Raw genomic sequence first — 18,578 nt, forward strand, 5'->3', positions numbered from 1 at the left:
TATATATGTGTGTGTGTGTGTGTGTGTGTGTGTGTGTGTGCGCGTGTGTGTGTGTGTGAATAAATACGAAAGTTGTTTTTTTCTATTGCCACAACTATATTACCATGAACACACGGATCAAGTCTTTTAAAATACGGTATATATAAGAGAGACACATATATTTGTATTACTATTTTTAGATAGCTTATAATAAATTAATTTTGGGTGTTATTCAGTTGCAATTTTATCGTCTTATTTTCCCATATATGCAATAGTATTGTCGCTAATAAGATAAAAAAAGGACAAGAATATTTTAAAGATACTTCCATTCGATCTGCGTTTGTAGCAATGAAAATGTTATTTCAACTTGAAACGTGACGAATCTATTAAATGTGTGGATGTGTTTGAAAATGGGAGATTAAGACTTAGATTTAGGTTATCATGCATTACCAAAATTAACACTAAGTTAATCGTCACTGACGTAGTATCCTTAATATGTAACATAAATTTTGAATTAATTGAAAATTTGATTGGATATGAAACTTTTGAAAAACAAATGGATATCTTCAACTTTGAGAAAACGTTAATTTCAATTGTCTGTTAATGGCGCTTCCGTGCCCACACACATATGTATCATTTGAAGTATTCTTACTACTGCTATCATCTTGTATATTATCCTCACGGCGTTTCGGCCAATGTAACGTTCTAACGACTTTAGGCGAGTTTTGTCTAACCGGGGAATCTTTAGGTTGGATTCGGTAATTTGTAAGACATTTCGAATGAAACCTTTTATTATTTAGATTATTTTGACTATTGTACTCATCGTGTAAAATATTCCTACAACGTTTCGGCCGATATCACGTCATAACTTCTCGGGTGAGTTTTGTTGAGCTCGGGAATCTTTATATCAAACTCGGGAATATGTTAGAATTTTCTGATGGAATTCTGCATTATTTGATTGCTCTGACTACTGTTCTCATTTATTGTGCCATTCCTACAACGTTTCGGCCGATGTAACCTCAGACCGTGTTGAGGTGAGTCTTGGGGAACTCTGAAATCTTTATGCCAAACTTGAAAATCTGTACAGAATTTCGAACGGATTTAAATTATTCAGACTACTATTATCATCTTTAGAGTTATTCGCACAACGTTTTCGCCGGTGTAACCCCGGGCGGTCTTCAGGTGTATCTTGTCGAACTCGATAATCTTTAGATAGAACGAGAGAATCTGTATGGACTTTCAAACGGTACGTTTATTTGACCAACGGGTGTACACTGTTCTCGTTCTGTCAACCAGAATAACATTCAAGATGACAACAATGGTCTAAAATACAAATAGTACAAATTATAAATCTTCATCCCAGAAATTCCGAAACAGAAAATAGAAATGTGTAACTGTAAACGGTTGATCTTTCCAAAAATATTGGTTGAATCTAACGTAAATATGGCGCGTTTCCAAGGTTAGTGATCAGGGAGACTTTATCCGTTACAGAGATTTGTGGATTGTCAGGATGATTTACTAGTGCGGCCACATTGTGTACATCTCTCAGGATCAAACGTTGCTGAACGATCACCAATCTGCTCTACGGTGACGCGTGAAGGCTTTAAGGAATAATAAAAGAAAGTCAAATGCCGAGTGGCAGGCGAAGGGTGGGCAGGATTGGTTGAATGGAGATTGGGGGCACTAAATGGAATCGAGGCAAAATGATCGTTTAGGAAGGTCGGCGTCGACTAAGGTGGGTCGGTTGAGATTGATCCTCGCAGATTTATGCCGCTATTTTGAATAGTTATGTAACTCCTTTGTTAGCCGTCACACACTTGATCAAATGATCTGTTCGATCAATAATGAACATCATGCTGTGACTATGTCTAGAGGCATTAAATTGAACCAAGGATGATTCGAGCAGTGTCGGTTGTTCATCCTGTAAAAGCGCTGAACACTTTAAACCTCTGAGGTTAGTGGTAGAATGCTAGCACACGGAATCAAGATTGATTTTATGATTAGGTTCGAATCTCCCGACTGGCAGTAATAGTCATTTCCTACTGATGATTGCGTAAGCATGAAACACTTTGGATCATTCTACCGCTTCCGATGCAATCCTCTATCTGTATAAGAGCCAAAATGGGGTACTGTTGCTACACCTGTTCAGGAGCTGCTCAGTAAGCTATATCCTGCCTGTTCAAAACCGGCTTCGAAACCTAATAGATGATGCCCTTTTTTTCTTCCCTGCAACTTCTTTCCCACAGAAGAGACGTTGAGAGCCTGTCTGTGCTCTATCGTTATTTCTATGGAAAATGCTTGTCTGAGCTCCAATCTATCATTCCCCCTTGCCAAACATGCAAAAAAATACTCGACTAGTTACAACCCCTATCAACAAGTTCCTCCACTCTCTCTCTCTCTCTCTCTCTCTCTCTCTCTCTCTCTCTCTCTCTCTCTCTCTCTTCTAATATATAAACGTAGATTCCACGAACACAGCTACTTTTCTAGAACTGCGCGCCTGTGAAACACTGTTCCGCTCGCCTGTTTCCCGGGCGACTACATTATGATAGCTTTCAAGTCCAATATAAACAAGTTCTTGTTTAGCCGTCCTCTTAAATTACTAAATTTTACCCAACTTAAACCATTACCGATTACTACACTACCACCTTTCATTCATTAACCCTTATCGTCGAGTGGTATTCGGGCCTTGGTAAGTGGTGATTCCTTTGTAAAAAAATGAATCATAAAAATAGTTGTTAACATTTATTTATAAAAATATTATTATTATAAGAAAAACCATTTAAGAAATTAAAGTTGAGCCCTCTTTAGGGAATTAAGAAAAGGACGTAGGACGTCAACTTAATCGCAAATTGCAATATTCTAACTTTTGTTTACTGTGTATGCTCGCTGACTCGCCATTTATAGATACTAAATTTCTCCCAATTCCTGTTTTAATTGCCGGTAGTCTGGAGATAGAATGCTAGCCTACGGAGTTTTGTTGGCTTTCTGGCTGATTCGAATCTTCTGATAGGCGATAATTGTTACTCTATACACTGATGGTTGCGTAAACATCAAGCACTAGTGTATGTGGCTATAAAAATAATTGTTAATTATTTATATAAATATTATCGTTATATATATGTATACATATATGCATCTTTATCCAAAATAAATTTATATGCTCACATATCAAAGAATACATTTTAAGAATAAAGTTTTAATAGTATTATTATACTTATCATTTATATATAAACTAGCGAGGGGTACCTGGCGTTGCCCGGGTGTTTGGGGGGGGGTGGAAACTCCGGGGGGGGGGGTAAAAAAAGTAAGTATGAGGATCGAACCCGAACCCTTAAGGCAAAGTTGTCAATTAAAGTGTGAAAAAAAAAACAAAAAAAACGTGCGACGTGAACGATTGCCCCACCGCGAGATGCTAACGGAAACACGTTTGAATTTATTTAATTACTTGGATTTAGCAGGTGCCCGTTTTAATGACTTAATGAGGTCAAGTTTTACTGCGAGATAGTATTTCATTTACTGCGGGAACGCTTCCCAAGATGTTATAGGAAAAAGACTAACCCACATGCGGCGAGCGACAAATGTTGAATATTTATCTTCCCGAAATCATTTATCTTCCCGAAATCGAGCAAATTAAATAGACAGGCGAGCTTCGTTGTTAACTGTGAGATATTACGATTTATATGTGATATAAAAGTTTTAAAATTTGTGAACCGACCGACCGCTTCTCTGAAAAAAGTCTTTTGTAGACATACAGAAAAAGCGAACACACACACATACATACATACATACATACATACATACATACATACATTTTCGCTTTTATATTTATAGATTATAGCATTATTTGATTTATATATTAGTAAAGTACTACGTATATTCTGTCTATATTTTGTTATTGGGAAAGTGGCATTTTCTATTGGAAAGTCATGTCCTAGTTTTAAAGCTCCGAAACAGCTACATGGTAACCAGCTGATGATCATCGTTTTCGATTTCACAATATAAGTTAAGATTTCTTTATGTAGTCATCCGCATATAGACTGTTTCGCTGTATCACAACTCCTCAGTGAGGCTAGACTAGTAACTACAGGATTGAAACTCAACCATCTAGGCGACAGTCGGGGCTTCTAGCCATTACGCTATTTGACTGCTGCTAAGATGGGTATGTGAAATTACAATGACTTGAGCTTAAATACGAAATATTGGGAATAGAGCTATAACATTGTTTGAAATTGTATGGCGACATAAAATCTCTCTCTCTCTCTCTCTCTCTCTCTCTCTCTCTCTCTCTATCTATCTATCTTTCTATCTTTCTCTCTCTCTCTCCCTCTCTCTCTCTCTCTCTCTCTCTTTAGATCTCTCTAAGTCTCTCTCCCTCTCTCTCTCTCTCTCTCTCTCTCTCTCTCTCTCTCTCTCTCTCTCTCTCTCTCTCTCTCTCTGTAAATCTCTCACTTTCGTCGTGGAGCGGTTGAATGTTGTCTATTACCGCTTTCTAGCGTTTGATTTTATTTATTTATTTTATTTTATTTATTTATTTATTTATTTATCTTGTAGACTGAGTAATCCATTCCACTATATGACTTTCCTCCGAGCTAAATTCTTCACCGAATTTTGCTTTCAATATTCCTGTATTTTGGGATTAAGATGCAGTAGTTTAGTCCTCTTTCTTTTTCTATTTCTGTATCCCCCCTTTCAGTCTGTGTACTTTCACATTTAGAAGAATACGTACTTTTTTGTTTAATTTTTTCCTCTATTCTTAATGGGTGGTTTTATTTTAAAAGAGTCATACAGTACCTCCATTGGTATTTTTTCTCTGTTTGGACGGTTTCTATGTATCGGAATCTCAATTGATTAATATGTTTCTTACAAACAAACTTGCCCCTTGAATTATATAGATAACTCTCCCAATTCTTCTAGTTATAATACCATCATCCTAAAATCATTTTTCATCTCAATAGTTCCTAATTTAAATGATTTTTTGTTCATCTTTGTTGTCGTATAGTTCTTCTTTCTGTTTGACAGCAACATGTCGAATATTGAACGTATTTTCCTTGCAATTATGCTCTCGACAGGCGATAAATTCCCCTTTATATTTAGATTTGACATTATTCTGTAAATCATCGGAAAATTTGAATATTTTTCTCTTCGGTGTCGAACCCGTTGGCTTTTTTAATGCTCGTTTAAATGTATCGATAAACCTCTCTACCTAACCATTAGATCGAGGGTTGTACGTCGGTGTTGTTATGTGTTCGATTGCTAACGAATCACAATAAACTTTAAATTAATTTCCGGTGAACATCGTACCATTGTCACTTATTAATTATTGGGTACTCTCAGTTGACTAAACACTAAGCGCTCTTATTGTATATGCAGTTGTTAGGTGTTTGTATTTTAAAATGTCTGGCTATTTACGATTTCTAAATAATAATATCTATTGAATGGTACTACGTAGTCTATATGAATGCATGACAACGGGATATTCGTCTTTGGTCAGAACTGAGTTCTTACTGGTAATAATTTGGCTGAAAGTTGACACTATTTACAATGTCTCACAAAATCTTCAATATTCTGACCCATTTTCGGCCAATACTTAAAACTTCTCATTAGTGGTTTCAGTCTAGATATACCTTGATAACACAAAATTCTTTCAAAACTTTTTTTCGCAGAACACATAGTATTACTAATCTTTGCGCAACACATTAACGTCTCGGCACAAATTGAAAATGGCGAAACTCTTAGGTATTTTTTTCTTCTCGCTCCTTTTTCATTTGTTTGATCATATTGGTTATGTATCCGTCCGTTTTAGCTACTGGTGTTAGTGGTGTTAATTTATACTTGCTTTAATTCTTGTTCTTGTTCCAATGCTGCAATCATGATTTCTTCCAATAGTTTAGTGTTTTCCGGGATTACTTTCCAAAGACCATCCGCGTTTGCAGTTTGTTTTGGAAGACATATTGTATTTTGAAGTTGTAATTAAATAAAATCACGCTCTATCTTCGTAACATATTTGCGAAATGGGTATGAACACATTTTTCGATCCAAAAATCGACAACAAGGTTCATGATTGCTTTGTAGAATGAATGTTCTCCCACGAATAAATCTATGAATCTTTTTACAGCATACATAATTGCGAATTCCTCCTTCTCAATTTGGCTATAGTTTTTCTCCGCAAGTAGTAAAACTCTTGAAGCATGAGCTTTAGGTTCTGTTACTTTATCCTTAAATGTGTTTAGGAGCACGGCCCCTATGCCATAATCACTTGCGTCTTCAGCTATCTGTTCTTCAGATGCTGCACTTCATTTTCTTGTTCTTTTTCGGTGGAGGAGAAATCCTTCACGACTGAGACAATTTTTATTTTTGTACCTTTTCTCCACGTTAAAAAACGACCCTGGTGTCTAACTCTGTCCCGTGGGGAGGCATAGTAAATAGGTACAATTAGTTCCTTTTTCGGATCGTAGTTTGCTAAAGCTAGATCCGATAAAAAGCACTTCTTTATTTTATTAAACTCATTATCGCATTCTCTCTAACAGTACCATTTCTTATTTTTATTTAATAATTTATTCAATAGCACTCTCAATTTGTGCACGTTAGGTATATATAAATTGTAGTAGTTTGCTTATCCAAGAAATGATTGTAGTTTAGTCATGGTAACGGAAAAGGCATATTTTTTATAGCTTCCGCTCTTTTCGTGATCGGTCTTCTTCCTTCTTGATCTTACCCAAATATTCTATTTTGTTCATACAAAATTCATACTTTGCAAGTTCAGCCGTAAATCCGTATTTCTCAATTCTTTAAAAAAAAAAAAAAAAAAAATTCTTGGGTGTGATTTTTGTGTTTTTCAAAATTTTCACTCTTTATTAATATGTCGTCTAAGTATGCCATTGCGTATTCAAGACCAGACAACATCGCATCCATAATTTGTTGAAACAGGCTTGGGGGTACTTTCAAACCGGAAGACAACCTTTTACATCTATATAACCCTCCATGTGTGTTTATGGTTAAATACTTTGTATGTTCTTCTACTTTGACTTGTAGATACGCTTCTGGCAAATCAATTTCCGAGAAGACTTTGCCTCCATTCAATTTTGAAAATATCTCCTCCGGTGTGGGAAGAGGATATGAATGATCCCTTAGACATTCATTCAGCCGATTGAGTAGTCCGCGAATTATCTGATTGTGTTTTTTGGTTTGTTTGTTTTTTGTACATAAATTGTAGGTGATGCCCATTCAGAGTGGTCTACTTTACTAATTACTCCATTTCCTTTTAATCTCTGTAAAATTTTGTCTTTCGTTTCTAACAATGAAAATGGAAGTTTTTTTTTTCTTATTTAAATACTTGTTTAACGTTGTCTTTCAGTTCGAATTTCACTTCAGTCTTCGTGCAACAACCAAGTTCGTCAGCAAAAACTTTATTAAATTCACTTTTTAAGGAATTAAAAAAAAATCAGTCTGTTTTGATTTCCCATTCTAGACGCATTGAATCTCCTATAAAACGCGTTTATCGGCTTATCCCATAAATTAAATAAAATGATTAAATTAATGCCGAACTAATTTGAATGTTTCCATGATATAAATCTTCGTTTCATGCATTTTGTCGTCGAGTGTTAGTTTAGCAACGAATTCTCCTTTGAATTTTTGTTTGTTTTCCGAAATACCCCGTGCAAATTTTTTTTTATTTATTTTTTTTTTTTATTTCGTGATTTAGTTTTGCCTATCTTTTTTCCAGATAATTTCATCAATTATAGAAATGTCATTCCCTGTATCCAGCAAACAAGTAATAGTTTGGCCATTAACTTTCATGTGTATATTTTCTTTTTCCCTTTATTTTTCGTACCTTTCGATAAAACTGCATTTGTCATTTTTAGGCTTCCGAAAATTCCACTTTCTAAACATTGAACCCTTTTTCCTCATCTGAGCACATTCAAAACAAATCTTGTTCCTAAAATAACATCTACTCGTTGTATGATTCGAACTTCCATATGATTTGCAATGAATTATTTCATATTTCCCTTTCTTTTATGAGGTTCGTTTTCCTTTCTTTATCGTAACACTTGATCTTATTAATTCGAGCAACATTTTTTTTCTTCAATAAATGTTATCCTGTCTGATATTAATTAGTTTCTGGCATTCTTCCGATATTTCTGTAATGCTATCTCCGTATCTTGTTCTAACATTGTCAATATCTTCGATGGAATCATTTTCTTTATTCGATGTCAAATCCTGTAAATAGAACCCCGGGATACGGTGTCCCTAGGATACGTTTTTATTTTTCAGGTTACGATGTGGAATATGATGTTCTTACGACTCCTGGCTACGGTATTGCCCCCCCCTTAAGGTGTTATTTATAATTTTATTTGATTATATATATGTGTATTATATACTATACTGTATTTTGTTACTAATTTTTAATGCTGTATCCCGGGGTTCCACTGTACAAATAGTAAACACTTAAACATGTCTTCCTTCAGATCTCTAAGTTTGCACCGTTCACACTGGACATTTATTTTCAGGTGTATTTTACGAAATCTTCACCGTGTTCCTTAATTGTGTTCAAACGTTTACATCTGGTATAAAACAAACCGTTCGCCAAACACTTTGGATATTTTCTACAATTTTTTTTTTCTGTTTTTTTTTTTTTTTTTTTTTTTTCAAACGACATCTTTTTCGGTTTATTCAGTAAAGTGTAGTTCGTATATTTCGTGTTTCGTTAACTTTTTAGCCTGTTAGAAACGAGAAAAAGCTATAGTATGTTGACAGAACTAGTGATTTATGGCAAATTGATGGTTGAATATGGTTGAATTTATCTTCATTTTTCCATGAAATACTAGTCCTTATTATTCCTTGACAGCATATCGAACGGAACAATAATACTCAGTTTGCTACACCTCATCTTGACAGAGGTTCATACAAAATATTAGTCAAATCGGTTTAGTAGTTTCCTAGAAAACTTCTAGAGTAAATGTGGTATTATGGTGACTAACACTTATTAATCTCTATACATCACTAACTTTGCATCAAACAGATACCATAATACTTAATTCGCTGCACCTTATCATAAAAAAGATCCACACAAAATTTCAGTCAGATCAGCTCAGTAGTTTCCGAGAATATGATGTGAAACGGACAGACAGAGAGACAAGTTAATAGAAATATAATTTAGACGATACGTGTGTGTGACACGGTTTAAAGAAGAAGAGGTCGAAGTTAAGGGAACGAAAAAAAAAGGTTTAAAAAAAACAAAGAGTTATACAGAAAGAAGTTGGAGAAAGAGAAAGAAAGAAACTTTTGTCTTCTTTTTCTTATCGATTAGATATTTTTCTTACTGTTTAGCTTTGAACTGAATTGTAACAGAGCGCGAACGCACGTATGCAAATACATGCGAAATCCATAGGAAATGCGAAAGGAACAATACTATAAAAAGGAAATAGAGAGAAGCAGAAACAGAGACAGAGAGAACACGTTAGAGGAACGATCAAGTTAAAGACGTGGGTGACGTCACTGCCGTAACAAGAACTCACGCGTGGCTGGAAAATGAGGAAATAAATGTCGCTCTTACGAAAAAATGAGTTCGAGTTATTCTTTGTCTCGGTCTCCTCTGTGACGTGAACTGCATACAATGTGTGGGTCCCATGTGTAAATGTGTACCATGTTACAGAATTGCGAAGTGATAGCAAGCGCTCAAATCCAGATAGTTCTTCATATGTTTCGGTGAAATATAATTGCTAACATTAGAAATCAATCGAGATCGTTAAAATGAACTTTTTTTTCTTTTTTCGGTTCATTACCAATTCCGCCATTTTAATTCTCCCTCCATATTCATTTCAGCAAAGCGCATTCATTTCATCTTGAGAGAAAGGCTAAAAAAAAACAACAACAAAAAAACGCACGAATTTTTTTTTTTTTTTTTTTTCCTAATTTTCTGAGTTGGAAATCAAAATGAAATATTCTCAAAAGAAACTTTTTTGCGGACAATGACTGATTGTCTAATGATGAAAAGGTCAGCGACAGAAAGAAGGAAAAAGGAAATCATTTGACAGATTGAGAAACAATACTGGTGACTGATCTTTCTTTTCTTTTGGAATGGTCTCCTACATGAAATTACATATGCATTCAATTTAGACAATATATATATATATATATATAAAATGGGTTAATAAATTCCAACGAAAGAAAGATGTATATTTAAATAAGGGAGTAGTCACCAGCAATGTGTATTTTTTAACATTATTTTATTATTCCGTGTCTTGGTTTTTCATTGAGAATTATATTTGGATCATTGTAATAATGTTTTTAAGTCATTGAAATCGTTTACGTACGTTTCAGACGGTCTGATACGTCCTCGTCAGAAATTATTTTCAAATGTGTAAAAATAGCGATTTTCGTAGTTAGTTTGAAGTTTTTCCAAGGGGTGGAGGCTTGTAAGTGTTTATTATACATTGGTATGATGAATTTTTATTGCTTTTTTATTGCTTTTTTATTTGGTTTGTCCAGGGAGATTTCGACCTCGCTGTAGTCAGTCGCTATCTCTTTCTGATAATGTGTTTTTCTTTTCCTTTAGGGTGGGGTAGGGTGTGTGTATGTGTATGTGTGTGTGTGTGTGTGTGCGCGTGTGTGTTTATGTGTGTGTGTGTGTGCGCGTGTGTGTGCGTGTGTGTGTTTGCTTTTATTGGTTTGGGAATGTGTATATTGTTTTATAGTATTTTGGGGTTATTTGCTTTCTTAGGAAGGCGGCTGTGGTCCGAGGTCGTTACTAATATGTATGTGTGGGGACTGGGGACTGGCTCTTCTGAAGTAAAGGTAGGGGTGCTTTCATTCTATTTTGATATTTAGTTTTTGGATTCTTGGATTTTAGTATTGTGATTTTTCGTTTTAGTCTCATATTATGTTTGTTTAGAAAGAGGGGTGTATTTAAAATAGGGGATTTTTTAATGTTTCTATTTATTTGTCTCCCCATGTGGGTATGGCCAGACCCAGGATCGGTTCCTAGTGTGGGGAAGATTCTGTTCCCCAGAGGGGGGGGGCATTGGGGGGTGTAGGTATGGGAGGGGGATGATAGAAGGGAAGATAGTCGTTTCAATCATGAGTTGGTTCTCCTCCCCTGACTGAGGAGGGAGCGAGGTGTTGGAACAGATATTATACTATGGTTCTAGGTGTCTCCTAGTGTTGTTGGTTTCGAGGTTAAGTAGGGTTTGTATTGTTCAGTGTGTTGTATTAGAGATAGGGGTGTTATGTCTGTGTGTGGTTGTATGCGCGCACGTGTGTGTGTTTTAATGTGTCGGTTCTGATTTATGTGTGGGTGTGTATGTGTATGTGTATGGGTGTGCATGCGAGTGTACCTTGCATTTCATGTTTTTTTTGTGATGGTGTTAGGTTCTGTTCAGTTCAGGAGTGAATTTGGTGATGAAGTTTTTTTCCTGTGTAAGTAAATAAAAATAATTGTCTGTTTGGAAGATTGGCATTATTTTGAAGCTGTTTCCACTGCATGTGTGTACGTGTTTTGAAACATAGAGGTGTCTGTTATCTGCAATTTTGATGTTGCTCTTATATAAGGCCACTCTATTGCTGAAATTTTTGGTGGCGCCTATGTAGGATTTGTTGCATGTTGTGCATCTTAGTGCATATACTATATTTCTGGAGGTGCAATTTAGATCCTTTTTTATTTTGAATGTTTGTGCTGGGTTTTTGAATGTGTATGTGTTACCTTCTATTATTATGTCACATACTCCACATCGCGGTTTGTTGCATTTTGTAACTCCTTTTGTAGTATGTGGGACGAGTTTTGAGGAAGTTAGGATGTGTTTTAAGTTTTTGGGTTGGCGTTTGCTTTTTATTATTTTTGTTGTTTTAAGTATGTTGTTTAGTTTGTCGTTCTGATTGAGGAGGATAAGGTTTTTTTGTTATCTGTGTGAATAGTTATGGGTTGTTTGTGTTGTGTGTAGAGACGTATGCTAGAATTTGTTCTTTGTTGTGTTCTTTTGGGGTTCTTAGTTGGTCTATTGGAATTTTTTCAGCCAGTTCAATACCTTTCTGTATTAGTGGTAGTGGGTATCCTCTTTTCCGCAGTGTTATTTGTAGTTCATTCAGTCTAGTTGAACGGAGGTGTCTGTCTGTTACTATGGTGCAGACTCTACGTGCTAGGGAGTAGGGTATTGATTTTAGACAGTTTTTAGGATGGTGGCTTTTGAAGTGGAGGTATTGTTGAGTGTCTGTGGGTTTGTGGTAGATGTCTGTGATTATGTTGTTATTTTTTATTGTTACTAGGATGTCTAGGAAAGGTAGTTCTGTGGGGCTTTGTTCTAGTGTGAAGTTTATTTTTGGGTGTAGATTTTGTAGTAAAGTGTGGAGTTCTTTGATATCCCCCCATGAGGTTCTCCAGAGGATAAAGCAGTCGTCTAGGTATCTTTTCCAAGATTTTATGAAGAGTGTTTTTATATTGTGCCCGTACTTTTGCTCAATCCTTTCATAAAGGGTCTCTTCTAGGAAAGCGAGTGTAAGGGTGGCATATGTCGGTGCCATTTTGGCATATATATATATATATATATATATATATATATATATATATATATATATATATATATATATATATACTGGCATGGGTGCCCGGCGTTGTGTGGGTGTTTAGAGGTGTATGTTGAGCAAAAAATAAAAAGTGATAGTAGAAAGGCAGGCTCGAACCCGTACCGCGAAGGAAGAAAAGAACGGGGAAAAACCTGACGTCTTTTCTGTTACGACCACCGCCACACCGGAAATGACGTAGGTTTTAATTAAGGCTAGACAATCAAAAGAAGAGGATGACTTTCGAAAATATCGGCGAAAAAAAAACGACCCCCCTCCTGTAGAAAAGTGCCCAGTTGAAAGTAAAGATATTAATGTTTTAGCCAATTTTTCGTTATTTGTCGTCTGAAAGGTCAAACTTCAAAACGATATGTATCTTGTAAAAATCCGCTGCCTCTGTCGACAGTTTTAGGCAGACATGCAAACATACATACATCCATACATTTATATATTGGTAACTCAAATTTTCGCTCCAAACCGATTTAAAAGCTTGCCCTATCTCTGAATACCCTTTAAGTAAAATTTCAAATGTTTAGACCAGAAATTGTCTGAGTAATTTCTAGTGTTTAAAGCAAAAATTAGCGGAGTAGCTTGGTAGAGTTTTCAAAGGTAAAATCGTTTAACTTTGATCTCTTAACAGCGAAATTTCTGGCTGAAAACGGATTACAAAGATTTCCCAAATCTCAGTACCCTGTATATCAGATTTCAAGTCTGTAGACTGAAAATTGACAGAGTTATTGTGTAGGGAAATGTAGAGAGACAGACAGACACACAGACAGACACTTTCACTTTTATATATATTTATGTTACTAACTGGACGCCCGGCGTTACCCGGTCGTACAATATGCTTAAACATATTTAATGTATGCAGATTTCATATGTATTATTATAGAATCAATCCTCTAATCCTCTATTGATTATTATATATTACGAATAATAATTTTCCCGGTGACAAAAAATATTTAAATAAAAATATTATAATAATAATGTCATTCGTCAAATTCCGTCTGTGTGTGTTTATAATATTACGTCAGCTGATATGAAAAAGTCCCTTCTGATTGATGTTTAGTTTTTAAATATGCAAACAGAGTAATAATTTGCGGCAATTTTAAATGGTACCTCTTCTTTCATTCGTAAATTTAACTCGTTAATAAGAAAAACTTAAAATAAAATGGTTATGTACGCCCGGGCTTGAACAGGAGATCATTCGATCTGTAGTTGTATGCTCTACCACTAAGTTTTGTCTTCAGATTATAATAAATCTGTTAGTTTTAGTTTTTTTTTAAGAAGAAATGATTTGCTGAAATTTTATTATCTCCCTTGGCAGGTGTAACGGAAAATATTCCCCTATAAAAAGTATTTTTTTATCTATAAGAGAGAAAATCTATTTTAAGATCGAATTTTTTCGATATTCAATACTTATCGTATGAAATTCTGTACGCGACATATCTAAGAACACTGCCAGACGTATAAATTAGCTTTGTGTGCAATTTACAAAAGATAGGCTCGGCCGTTTCGGGACCTATAAGGAAGGAACTCACACATACACACACGCGCTCACACAAAGTGACTTTTATATAATAGTAGATATAAGAATAGCGATAGAGATATTCCAGGTTTAAAATATCCAAAAGTAAAAAAAAAAAAACATTGAAATTCAACGAGGTTATTGATAGTGCTCAATTAAAAGAGCAAGATATTATTTTATTACATTTAGGTAAACAAAACTTCTATAAGTCACTACACGCCTGACGAAGTATTTTAAGACTAAAACAATAGATTTATTGTTGCGACTTATGGTAATTTTATTGTAATTTTGTTTACGTAAATTAAATAAAACACTGCATATGTGTGTGTATATATATATATATGTACACACACACATATACATATACATATACACACACACACACACACACACACACACACACATATATATATATATATATATATATATATATATATATATATATATATATATATATATATATTATAAAAGTGACCTTGTTTATCACTTACATACTCCTCCCCCTTAGGTCCCTATCAACTACGCCTCTTCGACTACATATACTAAGATCCCACAAAAATACATCTTTTCACTTAAATCTCCACAAAATTAAATATTAGCTAATTTCATTACTATGCCATCTTTGTCAGCACCACTCCAGAAAATCATTCTATTTGACTATACTCATTACTTCCAAGAAATTTCTCTACATACTCCAAATATTTATCTATTTCCCTCAATTTACTCACTGAAATTTTAACACTTGCCATATATATGTATGTTATATCCCATTTCAAGTCTCCCTTAAACTTTTTGATGATGTTTACTCTTAATAGAAATATTCGACAAGGTTAAGATTACATGTATTTTGTTGATGTCCTTGCCTCAACTCTTATACTATAGAAATCTAATCACCTTCAATACGATTTATCCTAAACAAATAAATCAGAATTAATAATCAGCCTAAACTTAAAATTTAATTTTAACTTTTTCTTCTAATTCAAATCAATAGTTTTCTCTACTATATTAAAAAAAACTCTTAACCATAACTTTTAAATCGCCAACTCTAAACTCTGACTAGTTTCAACCTCTCACAACCAAGTACATTATAAATTTAAATAGTAAAATATACGCACCGTTATACAACATAAACTTAAAGACTAACTCTGAAATATTTTTATTTGAATCTACTCCAAATGAATAAAAACATATATGTGCGCATATATATATATATATATATATATATATATATATATATATATATATATATATATATATACTACTACTACTACTACTACTACTAAGTTAAATGTATTCAAGGGGGAAAGCATTGATTAAAGCGAGGATATTAAGAGTGTTCAATAAAAAAGAGCAAAATATAATAATATTTTTATTTATATAGACAAATAATACATAGTCGCTACACTGAACATGCTAATGTTTCGGACAATTAGTTGGCAAGAACCAAACGTCCTCGTCAAGCGACGTAACAAAGCATACGTGCCAATAAAGGCATCTGGTTCTCGAATGGAAGAAATGAAATATTTTTTTTTTATTTATAAAAATAAAATGTTAAAATGCTCAATTTAAACGGGAGAAGTGGTAGATTAAGTGACATTTTAGACTCAAAACAACGGAAAGCGATAGGGGGAAAGAGAACTCTTGACTTAGCAGGATAAAAAGGAGGAATATAAAGGAAAAGAAAAGAAAGACGAAAAAGAAAAAAAGAAAAAGAAAGCATAAGCATGTGTGTGTGTGTGTGTGTGTGTGTGTGTGTGTGTGTGTGTGTGTGTGTGTGTGTGTGTGTGTGTGTGTGCCTGACTGGAGAACCTATGTGCTAATTTGTTTTTGTTCATTCTTCATCTTGCCCCGACCTCTTTCTTTCTTTCTTTCTTTCTACCTTCAGATCAATTATCTAGACTTATTTTATATCTTGACTTATTTTATCCTTTGCCGTTTGCACTTTATCTTCTATTTTTTGAAATCCATTATTCTTAGCATTTTGATTTTTTTATTTTATTTTAAACACTTTCTTCCCACTATTGTTAACATTATTAATCATTATCATTATTTGTAAAAATTATCATTATCAATTATCAAAAATATCACAGTGAGAAACATGTTTATCCCCCCTTACCATCTTATTTTGAATCATCATTATCACAATAAGAGCAGAGAATTATATCTAAGCATGGAGATAAATTTATTATATACATTTTGAGATTTTATTATTATTATTATTATTATTATTATTGTTATTATTATTATTATTATTATTATTATTGTTGTTGTTGTTGTTGTTGTTGTTGTTGCTGTTGTTATTATACAACTTTCAAAGCTTCGCTTAGTAAATTAAGATGGGAGTAAGGGTGAGTAGGAGTGGATGGAGATAGGGGACGAAAGGAAAGGAGGGAGACTTGCCTCAGAATCACCACCAATAAACTATGGTTTTTCTTTTTACATTTTTCCTCTTTCCCTTCTTTCTTTCTTTCTTTTTTCCTTATTTTCTTTTTTTCCTTGCCTCTTTTCCTTTTCTTCCTTATTTCTTAACCTCTTCACTGATGTGTGTAAGGATGATAGTGGTGGGGTGGGGATATACAAGAGGGCAACAATACGTTGTACATTTTCTGACCACATAAAAATTCTAGTCAAATTAAAAGCATTTTTATAACTGAATAACCCCAATTTAATCTGAAACCTCTTTTAGCATAGATATGTAAAATCCATATCCCCTACTGTTTGAACCTATACACATTAGTATGTTTAGCATTTAGAGTGGCCATCATACACACATACAAATACCTTTTTTCTAGTCTTCCATTACCTCTATCTCGATCTTTAACCCCAATCCTTTCCCATTCATTTCTATATCTAAACACAGACTACAATCCACACCCCTATTGAGTCTTATTTACATAGAACCAAATCTTGTTTTTCACAAAATTTGACGGAACCTACTGATATTAACTCCCTGTGATGAGGAAAACCTGATATTTTCGTTGCAACATGCTCATGACTGTGTAACTACATATAGCTGCTTATGTAAAAAAAAAATAAATAAAGAGTATACTCTGCTCTACTTCGGTATTGATCACTCTTGTATTAACATCGTGAAACCTATATGTCACTTCACCTCTGAAAAACAATAACCAATAAATTGAATAATTATATTTTAAAACAATAACACTGTTCTCGGCCTTTTGGCCAAGATCAAAGTGTAATATCTGTTCCGGCAGATACTGCAAGCTATGACTAGCTATGACTAGCAAAGACCAGATGTGGGGGCAGCCCCACATGTCTGACCTTTAACCAGCTCCCATTTCCCACCTCTCGGGAGCTGGTCCCCTTTTCCCCTTTCCCCTCCCTTCACTCCTCACATTAAAAATCGGCCTTGTGCCTAATTTGCTCGGTGGGGGAGCAAATAAATACCATCTGTTCTTCAGATGCAGCACTTCCATTTCTCGTTCTCTTTCAGTGGAGGAGAAATCCTTCACGACTGAGACAATTTTTATTTTTGTACCTTTTCTCCGCGTTAAAAAACGACCCTGGTGTCTAACTCTGTCCCGTGGGGAGGCATTGTATATATATATATATATATATATATATATATATATATATATATATATATATATATATATATATTCGTTTTTCCTCTGTGTGTATTGATATTCATGTTAAAAACCATCTTTTCTATTTATTTAAAAAGAAAATACAATTTTCTTATATATGGGTTGTGGAACTGCATTCACTAGCAAAAGATTTAGCTTATTTGCATATTCTTCTAAACATCCATTTTAATTAATTCCCTATTATTTTCTTCAGTTTTCAAATGGGATAATCATCTTTAGTTTACTATTACGTGTAATTATATTCATGCAGATATTCTACATGATTTATACGTGCATAATATTTGCGTAAAAAGTTTATAGTAAATACAAAATTGTTTCCATATATATTCATGTATACGTATATATTTTTGTTTAACAAAGTTTGCCTACCAAACTCCTCCTAGACTTTTTGGTCTACAGACATGAAACTTTATATTTGGGCTTAACCCGGAAAAATCTGGGCAGAATTGTGAAAATTAAAAAAAAAATTGAAATTTGGCAGGTGACGGTCGAACGCAGGCATTACGAATGCATAACGTAGTAGCTATTGGTTCATGTTTTAATTTTTAGCCTTGCAGTAAACATGTTTTCATAGCCCAGCCATTGACCGTAGAGGAAAAATAAATCCGGAGCTGGACGTTTTGGTCTCGATTCTCGGTGATAGAGCATGAGATTTTTTTATATACTTTTTAAATCATTACTATATATTGCATCCAATCTATCTATCTATCTAGAAAAGTAAAAATGTCTGTCTGTCTTTTCTCTATGGTAGTTAAGGAAGACTATTATACAGAAAGGCATTACTTTACATATTCAAACTTTTTTAATATATATATATATATATATATATATATATAACCTTATGAACGGTATATAGGGCCCGAGCAACGCCGGGCGGAACTGCTAGTATATATACATATATATATATATAT

The 18,578-nt window shown here is 34.2% G+C and overlaps 1 pseudogene; it reads left to right on the plus strand.

The window, feature by feature from the left end:
• The first annotated feature begins 17,220 nt into the window (after nt 1-17,220).
• LOC145294439 (U2 spliceosomal RNA) lies at nt 17,221-17,387 on the plus strand (annotated as a pseudogene).
• The last annotated feature ends 1,191 nt before the right edge of the window (nt 17,388-18,578 follow it).

Source organism: Euprymna scolopes, chromosome 15 (genome assembly GCF_053919585.1).
Source record: "Euprymna scolopes isolate OS-2025 chromosome 15, ASM5391958v1, whole genome shotgun sequence".
Taxonomy (NCBI): domain Eukaryota; kingdom Metazoa; phylum Mollusca; class Cephalopoda; order Sepiida; family Sepiolidae; genus Euprymna; species Euprymna scolopes.